The sequence below is a fragment of the Malaclemys terrapin genome, chromosome 5 (assembly GCF_027887155.1).
Source record: "Malaclemys terrapin pileata isolate rMalTer1 chromosome 5, rMalTer1.hap1, whole genome shotgun sequence".
NCBI classification, from domain to species: Eukaryota; Metazoa; Chordata; order Testudines; family Emydidae; genus Malaclemys; species Malaclemys terrapin.
Genome location: NC_071509.1, coordinates 98778141 through 98793326, shown reverse-complemented (window position 1 = coordinate 98793326; position 15186 = coordinate 98778141). Strand labels below are relative to the sequence as shown.

The window sequence follows — 15186 nt, the reverse complement described above, 5'->3', positions numbered from 1 at the left end:
CAGATGCAAGTTCAAAAAGTCCACTTAGGAATCACTTTTAAAGAGTGAAACCCTTTCAAGGGTTACAGAAACCTATGAATTCACACAAGGATAAAAAGTAACCTCTAACTTAAATTTATTTTTGTTAGCAGCCTCATTTTGTTTTGTTTTGTTTTTTATTCCTCTGTGAATTCATTAAATTTTGTTCTGAGGGCAATGGCATTAGATGCAGTTTCAAGGAAGACATTTATGGCTACAGCCCTGGAGAGCTGACACAAGCTAAGCATCTGCTAGCATCAGCAAAATATGCAGGGAAGAATAAAGTATTTGGAGAAACATTAGGGAAGTTTGTGTCAGAGACAGCTGAGAAAGCTACCATTTTGCTACTGTTATTTAGGAAAGTTACTTTACTATCTTAATTCTTTTCATGTTTCTCCCCATCACCAGAATAACAAAGAAGAGACTCAGGTTCTGCTAGATACATCTTGCCACAGACTTTAAGAGGAAAGATTTTTAATTGCTCCTGAGGGATGTCTATGAAGAACCAGCAACAGGTGGGTACATTAGAAGTGATGAGATGGTTCTGTTATGGAAATGGCAGTGCACACAAATCTCCAATATTAACTATCAAAACAGTGGTATATCATCTTTTAAACAAAGGAACCACAGAAATAGTCTCTGAACCAAAGAAATATTGAGGCCTAATATATTCTTCCTTATATGTAGATCTCACGCAGAGTGGATGGTGGAGGAATACAAATAGTACAGTAACTCCTCACTTAAAGTCATCCTGATTAACGTTGTTTCATTGTTATGTTGCTGATCAATTAGGGAACATGCTCCTTTAAAGTTGTGTAATGCTCCCTTCTAACGTCTTTTGGCAGCCGCCTGCTTTGTCTGCTGCTTGCAGGAAGAGCAGCCCGTTGCAGCTAGTTGGTGGGGGCTTGGAACCAGGGTGGACCGGCAGCCCCCTATCAGCTCCCCCTATAGCTCCCCGCTCCCCTAAGTTCACTGTGCAGCAGCTGCCTGCAGTTCAGCTGTGTCCCTCCCCCCACTGCCATGTGCTGCTCCTGCCCTCTGCTTTGGAGCTGCTCCCCGAGCCTCCTGCTTGCTGTGCGGAGGGGGGAAGGGAAAGAAGAGGGGGGCTAATATTAGGGTGTCCCCCTCCCTCCTGCTCCTGCACCCCACTTATCCCATCTTCCATAGAGCGGGGGGACACACCAGGGCTCAGGAGATAGGGAGCTTGCAGCAGCTGCGGTCTCAGCAAGCTGATCTAATTAACAAGGCAGTGTACTTAAAGGTGAAATGTGCATATCTCCCTCCATTCCTGCTGCCTTGTAGTGAGAGAGTTAACCCTTGAGGGCTCAGCCAATTGCTAGTTCATCAATTTGCAGTAAGGGAAATATTCCACCCTCTGACTCCTCCACCTCAACCAAGTTTCACAATCATCATCACTGTGTACCAGTATTAAATTGTTTGTTTAAAACTTATACTGTGTGTGTGTGTGTATATATATACACACACACACACACACACACACAGTATAAGTTTTAAACAAACAATTTACTACTGGTACACAGTGATGATGATTGTGAATATATATATATATATATATATATATATATATATATAATATATATATATATATAAAATCTTTTGATTGGTGAAAAAAATTTCCCTGGAACCTAACCCCCTCATTTACATTAATTCTTATGGGGAAATTGGATTCACTTAACATCGTTTCGCTTAAAGTCGCATTTTTCAGGAACGTAACTACAACGTTAAGTGAGGAGTTACTGTATTAGATATTAAACAGTTGAGGAAATTCACCATAATTAGCAAATCCTACATTTAAACATATCTCCAATCACTGGGGAAATTCATTCATCATTGGGTCATTGTGGATACAGACTAACACGGCTGCTACTCTGAAACCTGTCATTATGCAAGGCACTGAATTTAGCCGTATGGAGTGGAAATCCATCAACTTCATGAAAAAACTCGTTGCTGGAAATGGACCATTTTCATTACCACTACAAACAGTTTTTTTTCTCTATATATATCTTCCTACTGTATTTTCCACTATATGCATCCGATGAAGTAGGCTGTCGCCCCTGAAAGCTTATGCTCAAATAAATTTGTTAGTCTCTAAGGTGCCACAAGTACTCCTCTTCTTTTTGCGGATACAGACTAACATGCCTGCTACTCTGAAACCTGTTACAGTGTGTGTCTTTTAGAAAGGGAAAAGAAAATCCTAACTTTTTTCATTGTATTATGTGGAAGCTGTAATATGATTTTCCAAAATTACTACTTGTTCTTTTGCATATATAAATTTCTTTGCAAAGACAAAAGTCACATGCATCAATGCACTGCTACTTTCTACATCAAGATTTGGGAATCACCAAATACTGAAATCTTCATATAGAGAGCAACATTATCAATACAAAATCCCTACACTTTGGCCAACGCCAAGAGTATTCTTAAAGGTTTAATCTTTATTCAGTCCTTACTAGAATAAAATTCCCCAAAACTTCAAGAGTCTTGTCAAGGAAAGAATTCAAGACTGCAGGATTTGGCCTAACTATTTCATCAGCAATAGTTTCACTGAGATTTCAGGAAGCTCACATTTATCCATACCTAAATGATCTGATAGTTAAAGCAAGCTGAAAGGAATTCATAATATGGTCACCAAACAGATAATAATGTCAGTCACTCTGCAATCCCTATGGTCAACAGATGTCTACATCCTGTGAAAAACTGTGTCATTTTCACAGGAAGTACTATGCAATCATCAAAATGGTGGTTAAGAGAAAGGATGTTTTGGGAGAAAGTATCTCTTCAAAGTTCAGCCCTTCAAAGGAAATGGCATTTGTTAGTCAATTCTTAAATCCAATTCCCTGCATCATCCTTTAATCTTGATTAGAAAGTGTACATTTTCTAGAACACTATAAGGTGGGGAAAAATTGAACAGCAACGTAATGTTATGAAGAGTTTAATTTATACACATCTTATATGAAGTTAATGTTTTAATTGTAAGATCATGTTTCCAGAATTATATATAAAAACCAAGAGTTATGAGAGGCAACTTTGACTGACAAGTTTCCTGCTGTCCCCAATATTTTAAGAGAATAGTTGAACCTGTCTGATAGATTCGAAGGAATAATAATCCTATGAAAAGAAAATGAGGTAAACAAAAATTTTCCTTTTTGCAGCATAAGTCTAATATCAGTTTTATGATTTAACACTTATTATGCCAGTAAATTGTAATAATACAATTTGGGGACATAATGATGACTTTGAGAAATGAGAGGAAATGCAATATGAAAACTATGAATTTTTCTAATTTCAAAATTTCAGTGAAATTAGAAATTTTGATGAACCGAGCTGGGAAATGTTGTAAACATTTTTATAAAAAAATTTCTCTCTTTTCATCTAACTATAAAGCTAGTCTAAATGTTAAATTTCAAATTTTGATTTGAAAAACCATATGAGGAAATATTCTAAAAAATGTTTGCAATATTCGCCCTCCTCTATTTTTCTACTAACTCTAAGGCTAAATCTTAACTGGGGGGAAACGGAATAATTTGTTTGACTTTGCCAGCTGTGATATAATACAGAAAAAATCATTGCACAACCCCAGTAATGTAAACAGTCAGCACCACTTGGGCTGTAAATGGAATAGGGCTAGAGCCTGCAACCCAGCCTTATGTAGTACCAGTTGCAGAATGTTGCAACACTAGTATATTTTTGAAGACAAAAAAGATAATGTCTTATATTAAAATGGCAACTGTGACAGACCCAGACCAGTGGGGTACAGGAGTCTGGTAGAGGGCAAATATACTGGTCACTGGATGACTAGTTTTCTGTTCCCTGAATGACCAGAGAAGGGGCTGCACTGGAGTAATCAGGAACCTGCTAGAACCAGTTAAGGCAGGCAGGCTAATTAGGACACCTGGGCCCGGGTTCCCCCCAAACCTCCCAATTGACCTGGATGGTGGGTTCTTCCAGAGGGGAAGGTCTCTGGGCTGTTCCCCAACCCACATGGTGAATCTCTGAGGCAAGAAAATTCGCCAATAAGCGCAGGACCCACCAAGATAGAGGAGGAACTTTGTCACACAACATAATCCAAAATGTTGTGCCTTGCCCAGACATTGAGGCCATCTCTACACTTACTGGGGATCAACGCTGCTGTGATCGATGCAGCAGGGGTCAATGTATTGGGCCTAGTGAAGACCCACTAAATTGACCGCAGAGAGCTCTCTGGTCAACTCTGATACTCTACTGGAACAAGAGGAGTAAGGTAAAGTCAACAGGAGAGCATCTCCCATTGACGCAGTGTGGTGTAGACACCGCAGTAACTCAACCTAAGCTACATCGACCCCAGCTACATTGTTCACGTAGCTGGAGTAGTGTAATTTAGGTCAACTTACCACGATAATGTAGAAAAGGCTTGAGACAAACTCAAAACATATTGAAAAAACATTTCCAGGAAATGTACATAAAAATATTCATTATGAAATATAAGTAACAAAATATCTGCAAGCTCCACAGGCCCATAGAATGGCCTAAAATTATCTTTGCCTAAACTAAACAAAAGATACAGCTATGAAGAAAAAGGATCTCCTAACACAACTAATCAGGAAATAGCATATACCAGCATAGGATTATCCTGGAGAAATGAAAATTGAAAGGATTTCCCAGCCTAGAAAACATTAACTCCAACTTTCTACCTAAGACCTGGTTGAGCAAAATAACTCAAAATATCCCTGACAACTTTACAGAATCATTGCAAACAAATTACATGTAGCCTGCAGGAGACAGACTTCATGGAAAAATGTACATTCAAAATGCCAAATTTTTAGATAGTCTGTGTTTAGATATCCTTTGTTACTCATCTCTGACCTCAGCACTATAGGGCTGAGTTCTGGGGTTATAAGAACTTTGACTCCATTTCATTGCATGAAATGAATCTATTGAGGGTTCAGTCATTGCAAAAGAAAGTCAGATTTAATTGTGTGTAAATCAAAGTTGCTAACATGATTTTTATTTCAGTTTCAGTATTCAGTTTCCCTTGCTAGTGTTTTTTGTTTGTTGGTTTGTTTTTTAAGGCATTATAATTTGTCATGACATTTTCTGAATGTGTGGACTACATAGACATAGATTCTGAAGGCTGTGCAGTTGAGTTTTAAGTCCACAGCTTCAAGAGAATTAATTCATGTACTAATCTATTGTGGCCTCTCTGCCCCAAAAAAGCTACTCTAAGGCAGATGTATAATATAACTCCCTGGTGTTGGTAATTAGGACTCTCTAGTATATAATTCACTGCTGGCACTTTATGAACAAAGTTCAATGGTGGAGAATTATATGCCTGTTTATGTAGATGGTGATAACACATTTTAAATACAGATATTTTTCCTTCAGTGACCCTATTTGCTAAAATGACCACTGCAGTATCATAACAGCAAAGAGAATGCACAGGTTTTAGTAGCTTTATTCTTTATTATTTGTATTTTAAGTATTTATATGTATTTATATTTATGCTTGTTTTTCCTAAAGGAGCTGCTTATTTCAGTTACTTTATTTGCTCCCTCTGCCTAGAGCATCTCTCATGCAACTTACAAACCTTGCTTCCTTCCTCATCCTCATGCTACCACTAAAGCACACTGAATGCTCCCCTGCTAGTCTCATTATTGCTCTTTGTGTATCCAATCATCATCCGGTTCTCATTGTGGAAACGCCCTTTGTGTGAAGGGTTTATTTATGATGAAAAATATGTCCATTTGGATAGCCACAACTAGAAACTACTGTAAAGAAAATACTGAAATTGGAGCCTCTGAGGTGGGAGGAAATGCAAAGGTTTGAAAGAAGGGGATCCAGCAGAATCACTGAAATAAAACATCAAGTTCAGACCAAATTTACAGCCTTGTGATCCTGCTCTGACTGGTGGAGAAGAAGTAAGCCCAAGGTGAGAGAGAACTAGCACAGACAGTCATCAGTGAGTGAGACAGGAACAGAGGCGGGTAGATGGCAAGGAAAGTATTTCAAACCATTGTTTAAAGAAAGGTGACAGAGGAGGAAAAAGGAAAGAGAAGCTTAAGTCACAGTGGGGAACACGAGCGTTTTTTAATTATTGTACAGTATTTATTTAAAAAGCTGAAAGACAAGTGTGGAGCAAGCGCCATATGCAGCACTTTTCAGCTCACCCTGCATTTGAGAACATGGTAAACAGTCTTTTATAGCTCTTGTTGAAGCTCATCCCATGGCTCTCAGACTGGAAAGGACCTCGAGAAGCCATTAGGTCCAGCCCCTTGTGGTGAGGCAGGACCAAGTAAACCTACATTTGTAAGATGCTATTCAGTCAGAGGATCAGCACCATTATATTCATCCCAAAAAGGCAGTTCTTTCTGCATTTATGATAGCCCCCTTAAGGGCTTGACCCAAAGCCCATGGAACCAATTGTAAAATCTCCATTTGACTTCAGGGGGCTTTGGATCAGACCCTTGGTTTTACAGTACTGGCATCCACAAAAATCTGGCTGATTTGATTTCATCAAAGTGACTAAAGATCTTTGCTACTCACCTTAGTCATTTGCATATTCTGCTAAATGGCAATTAACAATCTAGCAAAGTATACTCTTGCAGAATGGTTTGAAAGACTTCGGTTTATTTGTTAGAACATTGATCCATCAGAACTCAAGGTCATTTGCTTCCAAATTGTCAGTGACCATTTGGGTCTTCAGAGACATTTCAGTCAGTTTCCACAATGAGAACCTGATGATGATTGGATACATCTAGCAGTAGCATTCCTTCCGATCCTTTTCTCTTTGGTGGTCACAGCCAGCCTATCCTCTTCTTCCTCCAGCCATGTAGAATGTCATTTGGTCCTCTTGCCTTTGATAGCTATGAACTGCCATTCCTCCTCTCTGGTTTCTGGGTGGAGATTACCTGGACATCTCCCGCAAATTCCTAGTTTAAAGCTCTCTTAATCAGTTGTGCCAACCTCCATCCTAGAAGTCTATTTCCCTCCATACTCAGGTGAAGTCCATCCCGAGAGAACAGTCCTCTGTCCATGAATGCCTTCCAGTGGCTATACTTCCCAAAGCCCTCCTTATAGCACCACTGCCTGAGCCATTTGTTGATCATCATAATCTTGTCACACCTTTGTTGCCATTCTCTAGGAACAGGCAGAATCCCACTGAAGATCACCTGAGCCTCGATTTCCTTGAGTGTCTTCCCCAGCCTGGCATAGTCTTCCTTGATATGTTCCAGCGAGAATGTAGCCGTATCATTTGTTCCCACATGAAAGACAATCAGTGGATTTTTTCCCACTCCATTAGGGTCCTCTTCAGCCTCAGGTCCACATCCCGTATGTTAGCAGCTGGCAGACAGTATACCCTTCTTTTCTCTGGAGTACAGTCAATACTTTTCAGTATTTGTCCTTCCAAATCATGAATCTTTTCTTCCAGTACAGCCACCAACTTATACTTCATTCAGAAGGAGTCTCTTCTGGTTCCAAGCAGCAAAGAAAATTCATTGCAGGTCACAACCACTATTCCAGTGTGTCACAACTGGGATATATGGGCAGTCTAACCCAGTGATGGGAGCCGGAGTTGGGAGCCATGCTGGGTCAGGTCACCAGGAGGTCAGAGTCACAGGCCAAAGGGCAAACCAAGAGTTAGGTGTCAGGAGGCAGGCAGGATAAGGTTACTAGGAGACCAGAGTCAGGAAGTAGGAGCAGGTAGCACAAGGGCAGAAGTCCTAAGCAGGGAGAACCCAGTTGCATGGACAACTTATTGTTCTTGTGCTCTGTCTAAATACAGCAGGGAACCAGTAAGGATCCCCAGAGTTTCACGTCAGATCTCAGGATTGGAGTCCTTTGTCAGAGATTAGCTTCTATTTCTGGTGATGGTTATCAGGTGACAAGGTGGCTCCTAAGAGCCCTGTGGACCAGAGTTCAGGACCTGTGGATCCTGACTCAGTGCTGGCCATTATGGTATTGAACACAAAACTGTACCTAGAAAGAAAGACTTTCACATATCCTCTCTAAATGCTCTCCAACTCTCCCTTATTAGTTGCTCCTTTTCACTTGCAATGTCTGGGGGCCATATTTATATTGGTTTGTTAGGTACTCTAAATGAGGACATAGGTCAGCCTTAGTAATTTTAGAGAAGGCCACTGAGATTTTAATTTGGGGAATATTCCAGAACTGAAAGGGTCATTTTAAATACAAAGTGAAGCTCTTCAGACCATCACCAGCCTCCTCTTCTGCAAGAGAAGAGGGCCAGGGGCTCATGCAAACGGGCAACATTTGAAAATGTTTTCAAGTGACAATTCTCTAAATAAGACAGGGGCTTGGGCATGGCATTTTTCCCCTCAGATGCAAATCAACCCACCCTTTCCTCCCCTCCCTTGCCCCCCCCTCAAAAAAAAACGGGGAGGGGGATTCACAGTCATGGGGTTTGCAGGTCACACATGCCAGTCCTGGGTGGCTGTTGTGGTGACATAAATAAGCCATTTTATTGTAGGATTGATCACTGTGAGAAGCTTTTAGCTGCAGCAATCAGTTTCTATTAAAGGCTCCTGAAATCATTAAAAGAGCCAGATACTTTTTTTTTTTTTAATTATAAATTGAGATCACACTTGACTTTGACATTTGCAGGATCCCAAACATCCAGAAGTTTGGGGCTGGGGGCTGGGGGGCTTTATAGGCCTCCAAGGCCAACCATGGTAAAGGTTTGGAAAGGTTCCAAAATAGCAAGAATCTAATGCTGTCATTATGCATGGCTAATTGTCTTCAATGCAAGAAAATCTCACAAGTGTTGGCAGTTAACCCTGTAGCAAAGAGATAGTATGGACCATAAATCCCAGCATAGCTAATATTTCATGATCAGTTTTTTGTGATTCATATATATTGCCTCCATAAATCCATGAATATAGGGTTGAAGTGAGCAGAACAGGACTTGGGCCAAACTGATATTTTGTTACAAGCCAGAAGCTTTTGGGCCCTATTTTTTGTTGTTGTTGTTGTTAAGAACTATTGGTTGTGAATATCTCTCTGACTGTTGATCATGAACTCCTTAAAGGAAGACAACATCCTGTTCCACTCAGCCAAGCAATCTCAAAGTGCATAGAGTAAGAAGTAATTATCTCCATGAATGAACAGTAAAATAGAATGTTTAATTAAAATTTACTTTTATGAGCCTGTTGCTGGAACCAGGCATCTTACAGAAAAGTATTTTTCCTCATGTCACTAGCTGTGCATGAGTCCAGTGGAAGGAAAATGTAGATGTATGGGTAGCTGGAATGGAAGGAAATTCTTGATGGATAGAAAGCCGGGCTGGTTTTGCTCCATTTGTTCCACAAAGCTGGCTTCACCTCCCCTTCTGGGGTTCCCCTATTGTGGAGGAAGTATCCAGGATCTCCCAAGGGAGAAGGTCTACACAGGTATTTTAGCCCTATGAGCCTGAGTCAGTTGACTCCGTCTCTGAGACTTGCTGCTGTGGTTTGCTTGTTTGGTTTACAGTGTAGATGTACCCACAGTCACCCTCTGCTGACTAGGGGCTGGAAACATCCCTGCACCCCAGCTGCTTTTCCATCTTCACTTCTGGGATTCATAGATTTATAGATTCTAGGACTGGAAGGGACTTCGAGAGGTCATCGAGTCCAGTTCCCTGCCCTCATGGCAGGACCAAATACTGTCTAGACCATCCCTGATAGACATTTATCTAACTTACTCTTAAATATCTCCAGAGATGGAGATTCCACAACCTTCCTAGGCAATTTATTCCAGTGTTTAACCACCAGTTAGGAACTTTTTCCTAATGTCCAACCTTAAACCTCCCTTGCTGCAGTTTAAGCCCATTGCTTCTTGTTCTATCCTTAGAGGCTAAGGTGAACAAGTTTTCTCCCTCCTCCTTATGACACCCTTTTAGATACCTGAAAACTGCTATCATGTCCCCTCTCAGTCTTCTCTTTTCCAACTAAACAAACCCAATTCTTTCAGCCTTCCTTCATAGGTCATGTTCTCAAGACCTTTAATCATTCTTGTTGCTCTTCTCTGGACCCTCTCCAATTTCTCCACATCTTTCTTGAAATGCGGTGCCCAGAACTGGACACAATACTCCAGTTGAGGCCTAACCAGAGCAGAGTAGAGTGAAAGAATGACTTCTCTTGTCTTGCTCACAACACACCTGTTAATACATCCCAGAATTATGTTTTCTTTTTTTGCAACAGCATCACACTGTTGACTTATATTTAGCTTGTGGTCAACTATAGCCCCTAGATCCCTTTCTGCCGTACTCCTTCCTAGACAGTCTCTTCCCATTCTGTATGTGTGAAACTGATTGTTCCTTCCTAAGTGGAGCACTTTGCATTTGTCTTTGTTAAACTTCATCCTGTTTACCTCAGACCATTTCTCCAATTTGTCCAGATCATTTTGAATTATGACCCTGTCCTCCAAAGCAGTTGCAATCCCTCCCAGTTTGGTATCATCTGCAAATTTAATAAGCATACTTTCTATGCCAATATCTAAGTCGTTAATGAAGATATTGAACAGAGCCAGTCCCAAAACAGACCCCTGTGGAACCCCACTTGTTATGCCTTTCCAGCAGGATTGGGAATGACAAAGACATATTCCTTTTTACTACAGGTTATTATATTAACAGCTTTGGACACAGACAATATATCATTACCCTAGTTAACACATCTGCTGGAATGCTATCCGGTATCCTAACATTTAAAGTGCCATTTAAATTTCCCCATTCCAACTGTATTTCGCTAAAGGCACAAAATGGTTTCAAATTGTCCCAATGGAAGGAGTTGTACATTTTCCCCAGCAAGCATATCAGCTTCCCTAACCATGCCTTTTCTGACCAGAGAAATCTGGGTGCCAATGTGGCGTAACTTGCTGTTCAACTTGGCAACTTTAATAAACTCTTTATCAACTTCCAGTGGGTCGGTCCTTGCAAAATTCACAAGGGTCTTCTCAGGAAGCCCCTCGGGTCCTGAGTCTAAGGTGTTGCATTAACCTGGGCCAGCCTGGGTTTGTATTTGGATTCCCGCTCAGGATCATCTTTTCTCATGTGCTCAGTGGGGCCATATGAGTAACACTTCCTTGGGCCATTTCCCGTGATAGAAGCCTGTAATTATGATTACATGGAGGGAATTGGTTCTAAGGTGGTAGGTGCCTGGACTCCCTGCCATTCTCCCTTTTCCCAGGTATAAAGCGTGCCCTCCCGTTACCCAGCCTTCTGCCCTGCTCTCTGGTGTTAGAGCTCACTAGACACTCTAGTTTGTATGTAGGAATCAGCAAAATCCCCTTCCTCTTGTATATTGCCAAGGGATTTTGCCCAAATGGCTGCTCTGATCTCCTCAGAGCATATACTCAGGAAATGTTCCTGTGCAAAGAGGTCAAATAAAGGGTCATAATTCTCTACCTTTTTTCCATTTGTCCATTTTTCATTAAATCACACATCCTATGCATACATTCTCCGTGACTCATCTTATGCTTTATGAGATTCTTGAGTCTTAACCTATACACCACAGGGGTGAAAGTTTCGCAACACAGCTTTTTAAAATTCATCATATTTCAAAGCCTCCTTCATGTCTATTTCATTAACTACTTGCTATGCTCTCCCCGAGAGTTTGGAGATAAGTATGGGAGCCCTCTTGTCTTCTGTAATCTTATGGAGTTTTCAAATTCTTTCAAAAGTTGTGAGAGAAATCCATTTGTCTGCATGCAGGGCAGAGTTTTTCCCATCTGGATGACTTTTGGGGAGGACTGATTGCTGCTTAAGAGTCTGCATCTTGTGTTTGTGTTCACTAGCCTCATGCTTCCACTATTCTGGGTATGTGTCTCACTGAGGGGCAGCCATTTCTGCTGCCTCTTTCTGTTTTGTAGTTTCCAGGGCTCTTTGGTGTACCCACTTTCTGCCCTCCAGATCCATTTCTTTTTCCTTCTCTGCTATTTCCAGCTTCTGTAACTCTATCTCAGCCAATCTGAGTTGTGTGACTGTCTCACTATGGGCTGTGTCTTTGCCCTCAAGTACTCTTGGTGGATCAGGTTGTTCTTTTTTAGTGTTTATGATGCTTACTCATCTTATACTTCTTTTGTTTTACTTCCTTTCTCTGAAATACAGAAAATAAAAAATGTAACCTTTCTTTGCCTGTTCCCAGCCATCTCTCTTGTGAATCTCTCAGAACCCAATTTGCTTGGAGTGTGAACCTTAGTTAACCAGAAAACTGTATGTAAAACCTCCCACCTATGCCATTCTGACACTTTCTTGGTGTATCCAGGACTGAGAGTCATCCTATTACCACCTGCCTCTGTTAGAAAGAGAGACTTGCCTGTGTTTAACTTGTCATCAGCTCCCCAACACCCCCAGGTTGTTAGCCACCCAAACGATCTACTTAGGGCTCTGCCAGCCCTTACTTTGCCTTGCAGGTTAATACTTTGTGTACCCTGGCACCTGAGTTCCCCTGAAGTGACCAGTCCCTGTCACTGGACACTCAGTCATTACCAGATTTGCTGTTCCCAGAGGAACAGTACACACACAGTGTGACTGGGACACCACAAGATCACGTTCTTTATAACATTACAGCACTGAAATATATTTATAGTGAATCAAACAAATTTTATTATCACAGTTAAGTTTTAAGAGATAGTTAGTAAAGATAACAAATGGAAACAGAAATGGCTACACATATAAAACAAAGCATAAAATGCATTCCTAGGTCTATACTTATTAATAGTTACCTTTCCTATTTAATAAAGTAGATTTTCTCCTGAGGATTTAGTCTGACAGAGCTTCAGGTTTCAGTCAAAACCAGCATCCAAGTTTTTGTGAACACCCCCACACTCTTCAAGGGGTTTCCTCAGTAAATGGATACTAAAATGGCTTTCTCATCCTTCAGTTATAGTCAGTAAATGTTTGAAATGCTCTCCACTGAGTGTTCTCTGGTCCCCATGTTGACTTTACATCCTCATGTTGACTTGGAATGCAAATGTAGTTCCCATTGTGTTGGGCTTACAATGCTTACTTTAAATCAGACGGGGATAGGTGAATAGCTATGCTTTGTCTGCTTTGTTATATAGTTTAAACACCTTTTTAATAAGTACACATAATTATTTAAATATCAGCAGTGCATACATTTCACAATGATATTAATGACCAGCATGACACCAGCTTTTAGTTGACACTACTGATGAATAAATACCATGAAATTGGTGTGTTAGGCCTGTTAGGAGTTGCTGACACTGCGTAGTGAACCCTTTGCCAGTTGGCATTGGAGGGGTTCTTAGGTTCACAGCATCCAGTCTTGACCTGAATATATCAAGAGACAGAGAATCAACCACCTCCTGGGGGAGTCTGTTCTAGTGGTTAAATATCCTCACTGTGAAAAATGTGTGCCTTATTTCTCATTTAAATTTGTCTGGCTATAGCCTCCAGCTATTGGCTCTTGTTATGCTTTCTCAGCTAGATTAAAGAGCTGTTTAGTACTTGGTATTTTCTTCCTGTGAAGGTTCCTATACAGCTGCCCCAGGATCAAGGAGTCCCAACCAGCTTTCTGATGTCCCATCCTCTCTGCTGTATTTAGTCTCTGGAACAACATGTCATCTTTACATATTAGAGGGCTTTCTATCATTAAATCAGGCTGGAAACTGCTTTCCAGTCTCTTCCCTAGGGGTCTCCCACTGCTAGTGTCACAAAAGATATAATTTTTCAACCAGATGGCTGTCTCTATTTCTAAGCTTACATATACCAGTTATAATTAAAATGTCACAGTTATTTATGGTGACAAGTACTTCCTATCCTGTGAACTCTTATACTACTGGACTGTGCAATGTGTGCAGTTTTCCTTTAAGTACTGAGGCAGTTGCATTTCTTTAACATCAGATACCATTTCCTTCAGCTCCTGGTTTTGAGGTCACACATACAAGCCAGGAATCTTCAGAGGAACAGGTTTCAAAGATTGGCTGCAAAAAAGGCATAACACAGTTAGGACATCTCCCCTCAAGAAGGCACATAGGAGGTGATTCACAGGGGGACTCAGGCTGAGCATTGCAGTGGCAAATTTTAGGTGCCCTGCTGCCAAATGGAATCCTCTGCCTTGAGCTAGGTGCCTGGGTTCCCTAAACAATGCATGGGGAGAATTAGGTGCCTAAAAGGGATTTATTGAAGCCAGCATACCAAGCAAGAAGCCACCTAAGTTAGCCATTAGGAAATGCTGAGAGGAGGGGGGTGGACAAAGCCCCACCCCTCAAAGTGACTTAGGTACCTAAATCCAGGTTGGAGGGAAGTACCTTCCTGCACTCAGGATTCACAGCTGTGAACCCTCTCCTGGAGTTAGGCATCTAAGCCAGCTCAGCTCTTTTAAAAAAAAAAAAAAAAGAGAGGAGAGGAGGTGGAGGAGCAGGAACTTGTATCCATGCTTCCTAAATCCCAGGTGAGTGCCCATCTCCTGAGATAAGGAGTACCACTACCACCTGCTGCTGCCACCACTACTGCTGCTGGCTGTGCAGAGCCCGCTCTGGTAGGCATGCTCTAAGGTGGTCTCTGCTCATGCCTACCAGACTGGGCACCTCAGATGACGGAGAGGAGAACACCTAGTTTTTGAATCCTGCTGAGGCTTAGGCATGAGTTATGTGCTGAGCTGCTCAGTGGTGTCAGGAATGAGGCAGCTGTGCACATGCCTACCCATAGAAATTTAGGTACCTGTGGAAACTTAGGCATTTAGGGACTTTTGGTGCCTACAGGGTTAGGCAGCAGCTGAGCAGGGATTTTGAGGATCTAGATTTTGGACTTTAGGTGCCTAAAGTGGCAATTAGGCACCTATGTCCCCCTTGTGTATCCTACCCTTAGGACTTGATTCTCATTTCACTTACACCAGTGTAGCACTACTGAAATCAATGGAGTCATACCAGTGTAAAAACAGTGAAAGAAGAACGAGATTCAACAGAAACATGCCTACCCAGTATCATTCAGGGCCAGATTCTGATAGCTTTACTCATATTTAGCAGTCATTTCAATGGGACTACCCTCAGAGTAAAGTATGGTTCAGGGCTGACAGAATCTGGCCCTCAATGATTTAAGCTGATTTTCAACCAACAGACAAACATGATTGCTAATTAGCTATACCTCCATCTATGACACTTGTTTACAAATACTTTCCATAAAGGTTACCCTCTCCCTCTACACACACCTGTTAG

At 41.3% G+C, this 15186-nt stretch overlaps 1 long non-coding RNA gene across 1 annotated transcript in view; it reads left to right on the top strand.

The window, feature by feature from the left end:
• LOC128838243 (uncharacterized) overlaps nucleotides 1-15186 on the top strand; it is a 53209-nt gene that overhangs the window by 28842 nt on the left and 9181 nt on the right. Inside the window, exon 5 of the long non-coding RNA XR_008445135.1 lies at nucleotides 427-533. This is a non-coding gene — a long non-coding RNA (uncharacterized LOC128838243). The remainder of the gene's footprint in view (nucleotides 1-426; nucleotides 534-15186) is intronic.